The sequence below is a fragment of the Tinamus guttatus genome, unplaced genomic scaffold, assembly GCF_059628265.1.
Source record: "Tinamus guttatus ecotype Peru unplaced genomic scaffold, ASM5962826v1 Tinamus_guttatus_pri_ptg000287l, whole genome shotgun sequence".
NCBI lineage: Eukaryota > Metazoa > Chordata > Aves > Tinamiformes > Tinamidae > Tinamus > Tinamus guttatus.
This window is the reverse complement of record NW_028288821.1, coordinates 5660625-5677174: the sequence shown is the minus strand read 5'-3', so window position 1 is coordinate 5677174 and position 16550 is coordinate 5660625. Positions and strand designations below refer to the sequence as shown.

Genomic DNA, 16550 nt, shown 5'->3' with positions numbered 1-16550 from the left:
CTAGTGCTGCAGGTCACAGAGCTAATGCAGCAGGGGTGGTCCTAGACAGGAGGGCATAGAGGACAAGTGTGGTGAGGTGTTCTGCCTGTCTTATGTATGGGACTGGCTGTGCCTCTCCATTTCTTTTTCATAGATAAGATTGGGCTGTTTCTCTTGCTTCTGGGCATGTTTGCATCAGGCTGCGGTAGCTCTTGGAGTGGAATTCCAGTGGATTGGCTGGTACTTGTGGGCCAGCATCTGCAAAGGGGTACAACAGGGCAATGCAAATGTAACCTTCTATTGGGCCCTTCGCAGGGCTGCAGCCCCCATCTGGGGTAGACTTTGATTTTATGTTTTTAGAGACAAATAGGGTGAGGAAAAGTTTCATGTTATGTGAGAACACCTTTGGTTTGGTGTTTAGTCTTTAGAATAGCTCAAAGGCTCTGAACCCTGAGATATCTTTGGCCTCAATGCTTTCTGCAAATAACCCCTAAACAGCAAAGAGACAAGACCTTCCTGTCTTTTGAATTCCTCCAGCAGGTCCCGAGCAAACACTTGAGTGAGAATGCAATGCATTTTCTTAGCCTCCTTCCTGGGAGGCTGCTGTTGGCATCACAACCCTCTGCTGTTCCCAATGTGTGCTGAGGGCAGCAGTGATAGGGGACCCCAGCTGGGATGTGCAAGGTGCTGCTTGGTCATGCTCCTGCTTTGGGAGCTGTGGCAGGCCCTGGCACTGCCCTCTTGGGGACCGGAGCTGCCTGTTGCTTCTGCTCAGTGCCCTTCTCTATGGCGAGAGGCTTTCAGCCAGTGCCTGCTGCAAAAAGTAATCAGGATTAGGCTTCATTCTGCCAGTGTTCATTCCTGATGGCAGTTTTTCAGCTTCCATTAGAAGACCAAAATGGTATCATAGGCCATCTGAGGATATGTTTCAGTGGTTGGAGGGACGGTTCTATGGGCTCTGCTTCTGAGGCAATGAGTTCCTGGTCCATGGGATGTGTCAGCCTAGTAATAATCAATGAGCCAAAAACAAAGGCTGCAAAGCTCCTGCATGGCCAGCTCAGAGCAGCTGCTGAGGGATGCATTGTGCAACCAGGACATAGCTGGCAGTGGTAGTGCAAAATGCTGCCAGTCCCTTTTGCCACAGCAGTGTCCAGACACCTTGTTGGCTGCTGTAATTCACCTCGCCATGCAGCTGCTGCACTCAGGGCTTTAATGGCTTTGCAGGGAGCACGGCTGGCATGTAAAGTCAGGTGGGATGGCACAAGGGCTGTGTGCAGGGCTAAGGGCAAAAATTCCTTTTGCTTGTGTGAGGTGTCAGGGAAGCAGGCAGTGTGATCAGCGTGCCTGGGCTTGCTCAAGGTGCTCCATTGGGACTGTCAGCTCGGGTTTCAAGATCACTGGTTGCAGCTGGAGTCTGCAGTGTTGCTGAGGGGTAGCCTGGCCCAGTGTGGGTCTCTGTGCGTGCTGTGGTCTATGAGGAGGTGCTCTCCCCAGAAAAGGCTCCGTACCTGCTGTCCACAGAGCTGCATGCAGCCTGCAAGGTGTGGAGAAGGCGGCGCTTGCTGGAAGGATGGTGCTTCCCTCCCTCTGATGGGGAGGGATATATCTGGCACCTTCTCTGCTTTGCTAAGGCTTTCTGAACTTCTAGCACTTCTCCCTGTCCCCACAGGGTAGCAACGACTCCTGCAGGGGCGAGCACCCTCCTGTCTCCCTGAATAGCATTTCTCCCTGTGTCCACACAAAATAACTGGCCTGATTCCCTAGTTTGGAACCAAATGGCTGTGCAAGAAAGCCAGGGTAGCAACTAGATTAAAAATATATCGAGGCATCTTGGTTTGACTGCAAGGATGCACTGAAGCATAGCAGCCTGGATTCTGCAGTGAGCCAGAGGCAGCGGGCTGGCACGCAGGCTGGCGGCTGCATGGCGCTGGCACCGCAGCAAAGTGACTGCAGGAGCCTCCTCTTACTAAGCTGCTGTCAACTGGAGAAAGGGCCTGGGGTCGCTGCTTGCACTTAGTTGTGTCCTGTAGGCTGGTCTCCCAAGCAGGTATGTGGTGGTAGGAGCTATGGATGGATGCTACAGAGTCAGGTATCAGCCTCTGGCTCTGTTCCTCTCCATCCGTGGTCTAGCTAGGGAAAGCACCTTTGGTTGCAAAACTCCTTTGCATCAAGCCATTTTCTATGAAACAGTTAAGAGCAGGGAGGTGGGCACTGGGACTGGTGATCCTCTCCTGGCAGGCCCTGGCAGAGGTTCAGGGAGATTATCAGTGAAGGTGTTAGGGTGATGACAGAGCAGAGTAGATGCTAAGCATCTTGCTTTTTCTTTAGTAGGGTAAAAAAGGTATTTAGTTTTAATTTCTATTTTTAGGGTGACTGTTCTTGGCTAGGTTGGGTCCTTGTAACACTTCAGAAAGTAAGTTTCAGATAGTTGAAGTCTGTCAACACACCCTATTCATTTTCCTCTTATGCAATGAGGGAGTCTTTGGAAGGAAGGTTTGACATATTCTTGCACTGAAGCAGCTCAGTCTAGCAAGGGCTCTTAGCAGATAATTACTAAGTTATTTCTCTGACAAGGAAAGCTAATGTTGGACCTTGGCTACAGGTTGGGTACATGTGACCTGAGGGGATGGATGCCTTCTATGAGAAGATCTCTTCCCGGAGAAATTCACTCATGTGGATAAAGATCACTTCTCTGTTTATATACTGGGCTTATGGACCATAAATAACCTGAGCTTGAGATTTCATGGGTGCCACAAGGAGGAGATTGCATGGACAATATAGGTTAATGTAATAACTGGGCATCAGTGCAGGTTTGTAGCCTTTTGATCCATGAGAGCACCCATGGCAGAGACTCCCTTACACCATTATGTGCTCTCCCATCCTGTGGCTCTGTATTAAAACTGATGTTCTTGAGTGTTGTGGAGGAAGATGAGCCTATGCAACACACTTCTCCTTGGCTTGCCTGCACACATGCTTTTAAGGGCACAGAATCCTACTGAGGTCTTTTTGTAGACAAAACAAAACTTACTTTTGGGGGGAAAAAGTAGTAATAGATTTGTTAATGCCAAATAGTATTTCATAAGCTCTCATTTCTTTTGCATGATGTGTAGTGAGACACAAACATGTAGCGTCTCAAAGGAGAAAAAGGAAGGTGCAGGAAGATGCCCATGCACAAGGGTGTATGGAGAAGGGAGTAGTCTAGTTTTAGAAGTGACCACACTAGGAGAGGTTGGCAGTAAAGCTTTGTGTCTCACAACTGTATAACCTCTGTGTTGTAGGCTGTGCTAGGTTTTTTCTGTACACAGAAGCTTTTCTGGCAGTCTTCACTTACCATGGTGATGTGGCCAGTCTCGTGAAGGTAGCAGCCCTGTCTCGGGCACAAGCTTATGCAGACCTGTTTGAAATGTCTCATGAAATGAGACTTCAGAGGAAACTATCTTTTGGTGCAAATGGCCCCTGTCACAAAGGCAGTCTCAGCTCTGCAGTGGATGGCATTAGTTAATTTAGTTATGCTAAAGAAAGGAGGTGTACTTCAGCTAGTTCAGTTGATTTAGCCTTAAGCCATTGATCCTTGATCTGATGCTGAATGCTTTGCCTGGTCAGCAAGCTGGAGACTTGCTTTGCATTTTAACACTCTAGGTCACAGCTCACACGTACTCATTCTTGTTCTGATTTTAAGATTTCAGGGTATGCTGTGAGACTAGGGACAAGCCCTTTGTAATGGTACGGAAGGCCCCTAACCATGCTTGAACAGTCATGGTGATTACTGCAGGCAATGAAGCACCCATTCTCTGAGTGTGACCCGCATAAATGATCTCAAAGACCTTTTTCTTCTTCTCTTTCCTTGGGCCAATGTTTTCCTGATGCCTCTAGTACCTTTACATTGCAACACACTGGAAACCCATGTTTCTTTAGTACTTGGGAGCCTTTGCTTAGTGCAGTGCATTTGCACTCATGGCACCTTTGTTCAGAGGCACCCATGACATAGCTGCACTGATGTGAGTAGGGGGTTGTCAGGCTGGGATATTAGTATATTCCAATTACCAGATTCTCATTGCTGATTATTTTTTCTGTGATGTAGTTGAAGGGCAGTCAAGAGAAACTTGATTTTTGGCCTTGCCCCTGACTTTCATCAGTGTTAAAGAACAGTAACTCCACTAATTCTATGAGAGTTATGCTTGTCTGGATGTGCCCAGAATGAGGCCCCTCTTCTACCAAAGGTCTGAGCAAGTAGTAATGCCTTATTTATCTTCCTTAGCTCAGAATAAGTGCAGAATAATCTATACATGGAACCACTATAACCACATCACCAGCAATAACTGTGTTGTGTTCCTAGGAAAATCAATCTTACTCTGCAACAGGAACTGATCTAGTAGGAGACTACTACTTAGTTTCACTGTGTTAATGCTTGTTTGGAAGAAGTGTCTTCAGGTCAGATGAGCAGGAAGTGTGTGTGTGGGGAGGGGGTGCATGCATGGTCATAGCTCTGTGATAAATTTGGTATTTGTGGGATTTGCAGCTATTTGGCCAGATGTTTGCATGAGCTGAGCCCCTGCCCTGTCTCCAGTCATGCCCCTTCTCCAGAGTAGCATTAGCCAGTGGTCCCAGGGCCTCCTAGTTTCCAGCAGCAGCTTTGCCATGGCAAGGCACATGCAGGGCTCTTCAGAGAGGCTTCATAGGGCTCTTGAATCTCTAAATCCAGTTGATGTTTGTACTTGTTGTGTTCAGTTTTCCTAGTTTCTGGAGATTAATTATAAACTAGCTGATTGTTTACAGCAGTTGTGAAGATTCAGCAACATTTTAATGAGGTGTAGCAATCCTATGTTAAGAAATGTCTATTAAACATGGTCATTAGTATTTGATTGGTACTTAATTGGCATGTGTTAATATTCTTGTTATAGCTCAGTAAAATCCACAGTAGAAGAATTAATTTTAAGTATGGAAATTATGATTTAAGGATGAAAATAAACTAAAATGACAGTACAGTTGCTCTTAATGTAGAAAGTTTATTAAGTTTCTCACACTAACTTAAACTTCTACAGTAGTTTCTTTAAAACAGATGAAGATGAAATGTCAATTATTGTAATATTAGTAGTTATTTTTTCAGAAGTAATTTCCATCTCCTCTTGGGAAAGATTCAGACTTCATGTTGCAGGAAAGCGCGTGTGTCTTTTGGGGAGTGAGGGTGTTCTTGAACTGAATGTGGGAGTTTCCTTCCAGGGGAGAGCATGAGCCATGGGGCCTGCAGTTGGGCAGCTGAGTTTAAGCTGTGACATGATGATGACTCATGAAAGTTGCTGCCTTGCTGAAGCCAGAGTGATTTGTTCAGCAGCCTTCAGTTGCCACTAAGGTGTATCTGGGCCCTGGAAGGAGATATCCCATGAAGGCTGTCCTGGATGGGGCTGCCAGGGCTGCCTGCAGAGCTGCTCTGAGTCCCGGCTCTGCCTGACCACTCTCCTATGAGAGCAGGACTACAGAGGAGGTCTTGGAAGGGCTTCTTCATTTTGCTCAAGAAAGTTGTTTCTCTGCTTCCTGGACACATCAGCTTCAGTGTGTGTTTGATTTCTCCCACACAGACTCAGAGTGGTTGAGGTTGGAAGGGACCTCTAGAGGTCATCTAGTCCAACTCCTGGCTCCAGCAGTGACACCCAGAGTATGGGGCACAGGGCGGCATCCAAGCAGGTTTTGAAGACTCTGACCTACTGATTTGGCTGAAGGCTTCTGGTGCTGAGGTGCTCATCCTTGCCCACCCCTGCTGCGCGTGAAGGAGCACTGGCAGTTTTGGGCAAGGTGAGTGTGCAGCTCTGCAGTTGGTTTGGTTGAGTCTCAGGTTAGATCTAAAAGGTGAGGTTGCATTGCTTTTGCCTTTTAAAGTCATCCGGCATATTTCAGAAGAATCAAGGAGAGGCTTCCAGAAAGTCTAGGAGAAGACTGTGTTGCTCAGAGCTAATATATATATATTTTTCCCTCTTGCTCTGCTGTGCTGGCCCTGTATGCAGTTTGCCTGACTCCTGTGTCTGCCCTGTTTTGGAGGACTGGGCCCCTGCATGTGCACACTCCAGTAGTGCAACATGCCGGTTTGTTGCTCAGAGCACTTTAAGGCTTGACAACAGTGTGACCGTCATGTGAGAGTGACATCTCACAGGGGCCTGGTCCCTTTTTCCCTCCCGGGGGGAGGAAGCCAGTGTATTATCCAGCCCTGGGGCCTGGTCTTGCTGGGCAAGATGCTGCTGGCTGGTCCAAGCCTGGGCCTGCCCTGGGCCCCAGAACCCTGGAGCGAGTCCAACCTGCACTGCTGAACCAGGGCCACACGGATGTCATGGCTGTGCAGTCACTGCAGCATGAGATGTTTTTTTCACCTGTTGGGGGGACCATGAACCCAGGCCTTTGTAGACTCCCAAGGCCACCTCTCCTGGCAGAGGCTGATAAAAAGCCCCTGTCATTTTCGAGAGAAACTGCAGCCTGCATAGTTGCTGTTGGGGTGGTTTTCTTGCCTCCCAAGAGCTGACAATTCTGGGCCAGTTAAGGCTTGAGGCTGTGATGCTCTCTCTACTGCTGGCAGTGCCTGTCTTGGGGATGCTTGTGCTTGGCACTAAGACCATGATGAAACTCTCCCTTCATGGGCCTTGGCTCAGGCTCTGATAAATCCAGGCCTAATCCTGGGTGCAGCCTTTGTGTGTCCTGGCCCAGGTCCGTGAGGGGGGAAGGCCCTCTGTTCAGGCCTGAGTGTAGGGCAAACTGTGCTGCCTTATCTGAGACCAGGGGAGAGCAGGTCCCCTGCATGGTCCTGAGGGAAGAGCTGGGACTGGTGGTTATTCCTAGGTAAAGGGTGTCTCTCGCTTGCCCGGGGCCTGCTGCCTCATACTAAAACCGCCGAGGCGCAGGGGCACACGGGCCCACCACAGAGAGGCCCTGGGCCGGCAGAGGCAGCGGGGGGCGCCGCGCCCGCCCGCCATCCCCGGGCCGCGGCGGCCGCCCCCGAACCACAAGATCTGCTGTGGCGGCGGCGCCCCGCCCCTCGCGGCAGCAGCCAATGGCGCGGCGCGGCGGCGGTGACGCCAGGGCGCGGCGAGCGGCGGCGGCGGCAGATGGGCTGCGGCGGCGGCGGCGCGCGGGGCCGGCGCAGCCCGAGCCCGCGCCCGGGGGCACGGCGGGCGCAGCATGAGCGCGCGGGCCGCAGGTAACGGCGGGGGGAGCGGAGCCCCGGGTCGCCGGCGCGGGGCGGCGGGCGGGCGGCCCCTGCCCGTGGGCGGCCCCTTTATCCTCCCTCACCGCCGTCTCTGCCGCCCCCTCGGAGCCCTCGCCCCGCACGCAGGGCCGCGCCGCGGCCCCCGCACCCGCCGCGTCGCGTCTTTGTCCCGGGCCCCGCGCTCCATCCGGCGCCGCGCGGCCTGCGCGGAGCCCCCGCTGCGCGACGTGCGGGGAGGCGGCGCGGCCCGGGGGGCGCTGAGGCGCGATCTGCCCCCGGCCCGTGCGGGGCCCTGCGGGAGGGAGCGCGGGCGCGGCGGGGAGGCCGCCATGGCAGCGCCGCGGCAGAGCGGGCACGGGCCGGCGCGGGGGCCGCAGCGGGGCGGGAGGGCTCGCTCCGAGCCGCAGCGCTTCTTCCCAGCGCCGCTCTGGGCACCGAGCAGAGGGTCCCGCCTGCCCGGAGCTGCCGTCGCGGGATTAGGGTCCCGGCCTCACCAGGCAGCGGTGCGGGGGGCGGCCGCGCCCGGGGCCGGCTGCTCCCTGCGCTCACCTGCCCTGCCCCGTGTTTTAGCAGGAGCCTGGTACCTGCCGGGGTGGCGTCTGACAGGGCCCTCGCACCCTTCAAACTAAGGAGCCTGGTGCGATCCTGGCCTGGTTGCGTCGGCAGGTGTTTTGCTGCTGGCTCGCGGAGACAGGTTTTCACCTCTGCTATGTAGGCCATTTGGTGGGTGATTCCCCTCTAAGGGCATAACCAAAGCTTGATGCTTAAAAGCATATGGAAGTCTGGATCTGAATCTGCTTGTGTGTCCTGAGCCAGTCTGTGAAAAGAAAGCTCAGTGCAGGACATCATTCTGCTCTACTAATATTTCTTTGTGGCCCTTGTGGATAGAGTTCCGAGGACAAGCGAGGTGAGTTCAGCTCTGACTTGCCGTTCATCATGACTGGTCTGGCTCCTGAGTTATTTATCTCCTGGCCTGGCAGCTTTTGCTTCTGAAAGAGAGCGAGTTTGAGGTGGCAGTCCCGTTTCTTTCCCTGTCCCTAGAGGCTTTCTCTTTCATTGAGTAGGTTAAGGGTGATGCTGGATCCCATGGCTTCCAGAGATCTGGGATCCCAACGCCTGGTAGTTAGAAGTCTTTCCACTCTGCCTGCGGCTCCTCTGTCATTTTAGCCACGTTCGCACGGAATGGGGCATGAGGAGAAGCTGCCAGATCTGGCATCTGATCCTGCTCTGGCCGGGCTGCCCGTGACTTGGGGATGTTGACCCTGCTCGCAGCCTCCCCAGCTTGAGATCTAATTTCTGCTCCTTACTATGCTACGGAGCAGGCAGGCAAGAGTTGCTTGTGATCTTTCTCTTTCAGTATCATCCTCAGCTCCTGCAGAAGGTGCTTGTAAGCTTTTCTACAGGTGTTTTATGGGCAGAAGGAACAGAGAAGTGGGTGAAGAAGGCAAGAGAAATACAAACCGGCTTTCGCCTACCTTTCTGCTCACCAGTATTTTGCATTTCCCTGTCGATTTCCTTGTGTAGCTGTCTTGTGTTTTTTTTTTTTTTGTTTTTTTTTTTTACCTTTCAGATGCAAATAGTTAAAGTTTATTATGCTCATGGGGAATACTGCTAGATTAACTTTGAAAAGGGGGTAGTGCAAGGGTAACTAGAGGGTATGTCTATAGGTTCACGTGGCCATCCTGCTAGTCAAAGGAAATTCTAGTCACTCTATCTTAAACAAGATGCTTTTTGCAGCTTCTTAAACTGTAATGGCAGAGCTTGAGGCACAGGGTACTGCAATGTGGTCACGCAAAACGTTCCAGCATGGATTTCCCAACATTCAGCTTAGAGAACTGTTAAGCCCAACTAGTGCTGGCCAAACTCCCTGCGTGGTGTCTGCAAGGCAGTAGCCCCATTTGCTCTCATTTTGGACTACAAGCCTGAAGCAGCTGGGAAGGAGCCCAACTGCAGGTGGTTCTGCCGAAGGCAAAGCAGCCAGCACCAAGGGACACCATGGAGAGGTGAAGCCAAAGCCACGTAGCCCAGTTTGAGAAGACAAGTAGCCCAGGAGCATTAAAGAGGCAGGAAAGTGGATTTCTGAGCTAACTTAAGCAAAGGCTACAGTAGAGATTGAAATAAACTATTGTTTCCAGTAGCTTTAGAGGAGAGAAAATTGAGGCCTTCCCAGGCAGGACTGTTTTGGAATAAATTTTTCGCATACAAAATTACTCAGAATGGTGAGTAAAATGGTACAAAGGAGTTCAAGAGACATTGGGAAGCAAGGCTGTGAATAGTTCTGTGAGCAGCAAAGCTACTGAAACCCCTTCTTCTTACGGCTTTGCAGCTTGCGCTTGGATTCTCTGTTGTCTGACCAGAGATGAGACCCTTTCTCAAGGGCTCACTCTCCCTTGCTGGTTCTGCCAAGTTTTGCTGCTGTGTTAACTTGGGGAGGTACTCTGGAAGGGTCCCTTCCTTCCCTGCCTGCCAGTTGTGACAAATCTGTAAGAAATTGGTGTCTTCCAAGTCTTTAGTAACATGAGGATAAAATTAGCACACGGGTTATGTGGTTTTTTGAAGAAACATAGTGTAAACAGATGCACAGTCAGGCGGGGGATCCCTTATGTTGTGTGTCTAGGACTAAAGCAACATAAGAGCAGGAGAGCAAGGTTAGAGACAGACAGCAGAGCCAGCGTTTTCAGGTGTAATAGTATTACTGTCTTTATAAAACCTGACAAATTTGGTTTGTTGCCTTGGAGATTTTATTCACCTTAAAAAGCTATGACTTCTGTGAGTATCTAGTTCTAGTTGACTATTGGAGTGGGTTGAGATTACGTGGGATCAAGCCTCAAATCTTCCTTTTTCTTCCATGTTTACTTTGATTTGCCCGATGCTAGGAAGGGAACGGCACTAGGATGAACAGTACTTGGTGGCACTCGCTGGGCCTGGGTGGGCCCAGCTGCAGATGCTGATGCCCATGTCTTGTGTCAGACCCCCCATTGTTGGTGTGTCCCCTGCTCCAGGAGCTGCTGCTTTAAGGGGAAAACATGGCCAAAGGGTCTGTGATTTGTTAGTTATTTGTCTCGGTGCTTCTTTGACAGAGAGGTCCCTGCAGACCTTTTCCAGGTGTGACCGATGGCAGGGCTGAGCGTTAACCACTGTGGCTGCAGCGTGGGGACGGCGAAGGGGCTTTTTGCTGTGCATGTTAAGCTGTGCAGATGCAGCCTGGCCTGGGCAGCATTCACCTCCCGGGGTTCTGGGCTGGACAAGGGCTCCTTGCCAGCACGTGGAGGTGCCTCAGGTGCCCGCTCCACACTCCTCCCTTCTCGAGGCAGGCTGATAAAGTCACAGCCGTAAAGCGGGGCCGTATCCTGCTCAGCTGAGGAGGCTCTGCCATGAGCACTGCTTAGCACGAGCAGAGGTTTTTACTGGTTTGTCTTGTTCTAATGAGCTTTGATCATGAGCATGTGTGTTAAGTATTCAAGGGTAAGACAGTGTTATTATATAACCAATGTCATTTAAAGACTTTTTTTTATTGTTTTCAGTTGCTTATCTAGTAACAATTTTTTAGATCTAACTGGCCCTTGACTGATCCAGAACAAAGCGCTTCCCCACCCTGGCATCTTTGCTCCTCAATTCCTGTAGCTGGCATCATTTCCGTGTGGAACCCCAGACCTCGTCCTCTCTCTGTTCAGGGCATAAGGGAAACATTGCAAATGTTTCTTCCTGGTCTGGAGGACACACAATGTGTTTTCTCAGAGACATGGAAGCAGTTAGTCAGTTAGGAGCCCTGCACTCTTTAAAGTGATACCTTACTTGTGGCACAGTGAGAACTGCACTTTGATCAAGCTCTCTACACCATCCTGTGTCAGGTTTCCCTTCCTTCGAGCTGTCATACTGCAATGCCACCTCTGTCCCACCTCAGTACCCAGAAACCCGAAGCAAACTGCCATTTCAGCGCTGCAGCACTGAGCGTTTTCGTTTCCCTTCTAAGCCTCGAGTGTTGAAAACGCTCGGATACCTAATAGGTTCCCGGTTGCTTTGCAGGGGGTGTGTGTGTGCCGGCATGGCTGGCTGTGCCTTACGAGGGGAGTACAAAAACACTCCTCTTGTGTCACCTGGAGCGCGCTTGTTTTCCCCAGGCGACATGGGGACACGGCCCTGGAGAGGCAGCACCTGCCCGTGCTGATGCGGTCACTCACTCTGTCTGGGACTCATTTGGGAAGGACACTGGAAGGTGCTTCTGTGCATCTGGCCAGGATAGCGAAAGGCCTCACGTTTTCCATCTTCTGTTTCCTCCTCCTTGTCTATTCCCCACTACAAAGGAGAAAATCCTCCAGATCTGAACGTTTCTAGCACTTCCCCACAGCGATTTCCAATTCGACCTGCAGTGCCCAGATGCCAGCTCCTATTTGTGAGGTGCGAGCAGCACAGTGAGGATGCAGCACGAGGCTACACGGGACCTGTGAGATGGGATGACAAGTCCCATAAAAACCTGGCACTTGCTAGCACTGTCTTCTCTGTCTCCCGCCTGCACGTGCATTGTCGACTTGGATTTGGGATGCTCTTGTAGTGTCACCAGAAAAGCTGTCAAACGTGCAGTTGCAGAAAAGAAGGCTTGAAAACCGCTTTTAATTGCGCTTCTCCTCAGTAGAACACAGATTGTGGTGCTTTGAGCTCAGGTTTGTTTGTATCAGGGACAGACATTGATACCACAGTTCCTATTGGGCATGAATATTTCAACAACTGAAACTATGCCTGCCTGCTCCAGAAAAGAGTTGCTTGCATCCTCGTTTGATCTTTTTAATGAGCCAAGCCAGCTCAGGTTGGCATCCCGGCTGTTTATTTCCTCGAGGTATGGTCTCTGTTAGCCGAGTCCTGTGTGCTCTCCCCTCCTCACTGCAGATCCTCTGGGAATGCAAGTTGGGAAGAGGTGACATCTCTAGAAAGAAAAGAGGAAAAAAAGGACTAATGTAGTAAGGATTTTCCTGCTGATTTGTTTGTGCTGAGAAGTCTCCTTGGATGCCTGACCCAGATAAAGATGGTGTAATGCTGGGAGCTCTCTGGAGTGGCAGTTTGTGGGGACAGGCTTCTCCTTGCATTCTTGTGCTACCTTCTCTCTTGCCCTTCCAAGTTTGCTGTCCCTTCCTGTAGCTGTGATCCATAGCACGGGCAGGGGACACTTTTGGGGCACTTGCTCTTCAGGGATGGTCCTGTCTTCTCCTAGGGCCTGTGGAGTGCTCTGGGTGAGACCAGGCTTCATTGTGTCGGAGGGAGAGGTTATCCAGAGCCGAGCAAGAGGTGCCCTTCCCGCTGTGACTCCTTGGTGCCGTAAGCTGTTCAGTGAGGGCCTTTAGAAACAGCATGTGGGTGAAGTTAACACTCCATGGATGGTGCCAGAAGTCAGCAACCTGCTTCATTAATGTCTTTTTGCAGCGTGGTTCGTTGTGTTTGCATCACTGCTCCCGGCAGAGAGGGTTTGGTGTCATGGGTATGGCTGAAGGGATGGGATGCTCCATTTGGAGAGACGATTCTGTCTGTGAAGGGAACCTCCTTTAAGAGCAGTTACCCAAATATAGTCGCTTGTGTTCCAGGACAGAAATTTTACACAGAGAGTTAGAAAAGCAGCCTCCAGTGAGGATAACACGAAGTCAGGCCACTGGAGGATTTACTTTAGGGCAAGGAAGGGGAAAAATGGTGCCCTTTCATTTTACAAACTGTCTCCAAAGCAAAAACTCTTGATGGACTGATGGATTTTGTTGGTGAATTCATCTGCTAGAAGATGCCTTGCATGTGTGCTCAGGGGTACCCAAAGCTCATTTGCAGCGCTTGGGTACATGCAAGGCTCAAAAAAACATGTAGCTGCAGGAGTGGCATGCTGAGCATGAGCTGATATTTATGACATACTTGGTGATAAATCCATTGATACATACACAAAGCTTGGAAAAGAACACAGACTGTGCACTACTTGTGCATATGCTTGTGCACGTAGCAGAAACGGTGTGTTTTGGTGCTCTTTTGAGCAGGAGACAAGCCCTGTGGCTTCTAAGGCCGTGCGCAGGTGCCACATAATGCAGCATGGTTTGTAATGGAAGATGTAGCGACTCTTCAGGGCTGGGGATTTGAAGGCCTTTTTTAGAGACTTTGTGTTGCATTTGACTGGTATGTGTTGGGGGGGTGTATGCATATATATCATATGCAAATGTATTTTGAGTTGCTGTGTGTATTTAGAAAAGGAGTAGTTTGGAGAAAGAACCCTCTGGGAAATGTTGGTTTTGCAAGCACAGACTCCTAACTGCAATTCTGGGGGAAGAAGAGGTGGAATGAGGAGGAGGTTCACTGGGGTGTTTTTTTTTTTTTTTCCTTGTAGCATTTTGGGAAAACTCCAGCCAGGGCCCACATACAGTCAAATGAATCAGCCTCCCTTTTTGCCATAAGTAATCGGCAGCTCTAGCTGCAATGCAGTTTTGATGTGTGGCTGATAGTTTTTTGCAGTTGGTTGAGGGGAATCACTGCAGTAGCCACATGATGTTGGGTTTGCCTTTGCATGGAGCCTCCAAGCTGGCAGGGAGGTACTTGAGGCTCCTTGAAGGGTTGGGGTTTGCTACAGTGCACTGAGAGCTCTAGTCTTCAGGCTGGCCCCGCTGTTCGTCTGCTGTAGAAAATGCATCTCGTTGCAGACAGGAGTAGAGGGCACTGTAATCTGATTGCTTGGCATGATGTTTGCTTCAGGAGTCTCGTTTTATAGCAACTTCAACAGAATATTCATGTTCCTGGAGGAGTGACTGTTCCTGTGCTGACAAATAAACCATTTTGGTCTTCTCATATGCCTGTAGCAAAATGAAATTCACTTATTTTCTAAAGCATCTGGTGCCAGTTCAGTCTCAGAGCTTTCTCTGTCTGCTGTAGGGTTTACAGTGGACTTGGAAAACTTATCAGACAAGCTCAGCATTCACCACTGGCCCTATGTGGGGAAACTGGAAGGTTTCCTTGTCTTGGAAACAGGAGTTGTAGAAGTTGCCCTTGGCAGGCCGGCATTTGCCAAATGCCTCATTTCCTGTTGCAAGCCCAGTTTTACATGGAAAATCTGTACCATTTGCACAACTCTAGTATCTGTTGGTAAATATTGACTTTAATAACAGGCACTTGGCTTTAGCAGGGTGACGACAGTGAGGGACAAATGCTGATGGTGCAGAATGCTGCAGGGGGGCAGTGCAGTGGGTTGGTTCTGAAGCATTTTGCACCTGAAAGGAAAGAGAAAATGGCTATTTTTGCTCTTTACCTTTGTGGGGGCAGAATTAACTTGCGGATGTGTAAAGATACAAATAATAGAAAGGAGGGTGGCATCTCCTTTCCATCCCCCTTACCTGAACAACAGGTCTGCTTGTTTGGTTCAATGTTTAATGTCTATCTAGAGAGTGATTATATCCAGGCCAGTGGGGCTGAAGTTTGCTCTTTCTCTCTCCAGTTCACTGGACAAGTGTTTTACGCTTTCTTCAGCATAACTTTAAATGGACATTGTTTTACCCCGTTCTGCAAAGGAGCTGGTATTTCTACAACTCATGCTGTCATGTAAGTAACCTTTTTCTTTTCTGAGCAAGGTCATTACATCACGATGCAGTAATCCTCTGCCTGGGGGATAAAACATATTCTCTGCCTGGGTCTCCGGCTCGGTCTACTGCTCTTATCTGTGTTTGTTCCCTCTTAAAGTGTGCATGACAGGGGAGAGATGAGGAGAGAGAAGTTGTTCTGATTCTGGCCTGTTAAACTAGTCAGTGTTTAGAGAGAATAATGCATGGGCTGTGAGAGGCAAAGGGCTGTTGTCTCCAAGATACTGCTTTGATACTTTACCCACAAAGAGAAGCTCCTGAGTCACAAGTCAGAGGAGCCTGAGGATGAAATTACACCTTTGCCAGGCTCTGACAGGTTCAGCTTTACAGAGATGCAGGTAGCAAATTATCCACAGACTGAATTGCAAAGGAGGGATTTTAAATGGGCTTTAAAAACCTGTTGGAGAGATAGAATGGATAAAAATAGTTAGTACTTGTATCTCTGTTTCCTCTGTAAAGCAGTGTACATCCTCTTGGTCTTGTTCAGAGGATCAGGGGAATGGGCAATGCCACTCCACTAAGGCAGGTCAGCAGGAGAGCCAGTGCCAGGACCCAGCTCTCTGCTGCCCGACCCATGGCCCAGCCATAGGTTAAGGTGCCTCCCTGCTTGCTGCAGCTTCTGATTGGCCTTGGATGCGTCTGCATGCTTTTTCCTGAGTCAGTTTACGTGGCAATTTATCATTCATGGCCAGCCCGGGGCAGGCCCAGTGAAGTTTGGTTCATAACTATTTTCAATTCGTATGTAAAGGGATTAAGTAACGTGGTTGCCTGGACAGCAGGGCCTGCGCTCTATGACTCGCTGGGCTCTCCCAGGCCTCTGCTCCAATGTAACCTGAGGTGATGCCATCTAAGCTGCACCAAGAGGCTGCTGATGTAATTTCAAACTGTCTGGCCTGAGCGCCAGCAAAGTCAGGCAGGCTGCACATGCAGAAGGTGGCATTGGGTTTGATCCTCTTCTGCCCAAACAGAAGATAGGCAGGGTTTGATTCAAAACAAAGCCAGTTAAGTGAGCAGAGAAAGTGGAGCAGACGTCCTGATGGCCGCTTGCATCCTGCACCTGCTGTGAGAGGACATCACTGGTCACGGTTTGCTGTGCAGCTCCCTGGTCTCTTGCAGTTTAGACAGAATAACAAAGTTGAGTCACCAGGTTGTAGTATCTCAATAGGCTACTTGAGAAGGTGTCAGGCCCTTGTTACGGGTGGTTATTATAGCAGAGGAGCTATCAAAGAAATAGACCTGGAATTGTATTAAGGCTTCACTGTTACCATCATGTCGCTCTATGGCTCTTCAGAGCGTTGCAGTGATAGTGTATGTGTCCTAATGGTGCTGGCCGTATCCTCATGGAAACGTTGCAGTGCTCTGTAATTTTATCACAGTCCTGGAGTCCTCTCACAGATGCTGCCTCGCTGACAGCATCTTTGAGCGTGTTTCAGCTGTGCCGCCTCTGCTGTTGAAAACAGGCTGTATTTTTGTCCAATGCCTGAATGTTTTAATGGGGGAGAGGAGATTTCCAAATCAGATTAATTCATTATGCTCTTTTATCATTGCCTGTTATTAGAAAAAATCTAGCAAATGAGTTTGTGCTGCTTCATTTGCGTTACTGGTTTGCATCTCTAATTCCGGCAGAATCCACGGACCGAGATTCCAAAGGGATGACTGCATCGCGGGAACCGCACAGGCGCAGCACAGCCACGCAGCCCGTAGCTAGGAGAGCTCCCACTTCTCCAGCAGATGCGATTTCAGAGCAGCGTTGATTTTTTTTTTCCTCTTTTTTTCTTCGTGTAACTAGTGAT

General features: G+C 50.0%; 1 protein-coding gene across 3 annotated transcripts in view; it reads left to right on the top strand.

Moving 5' to 3' along the window:
- PAK3 (p21 (RAC1) activated kinase 3) overlaps positions 1–16550 on the top strand; it is a 107234-nt gene that overhangs the window by 37549 nt on the left and 53135 nt on the right. For 2 of the 3 annotated variants that reach the window (XM_088527522.1, XM_088527524.1), the window contains exon 1: positions 7087–7159. The exons of the other annotated variant lie outside the window; for it this stretch is intronic. The gene's annotated coding sequence lies outside the window, so the exon portion shown is untranslated. Of the gene's footprint in view, positions 1–7086; positions 7160–16550 lie in introns of those variants that run through there. 3 annotated transcript variants of the gene reach the window in all.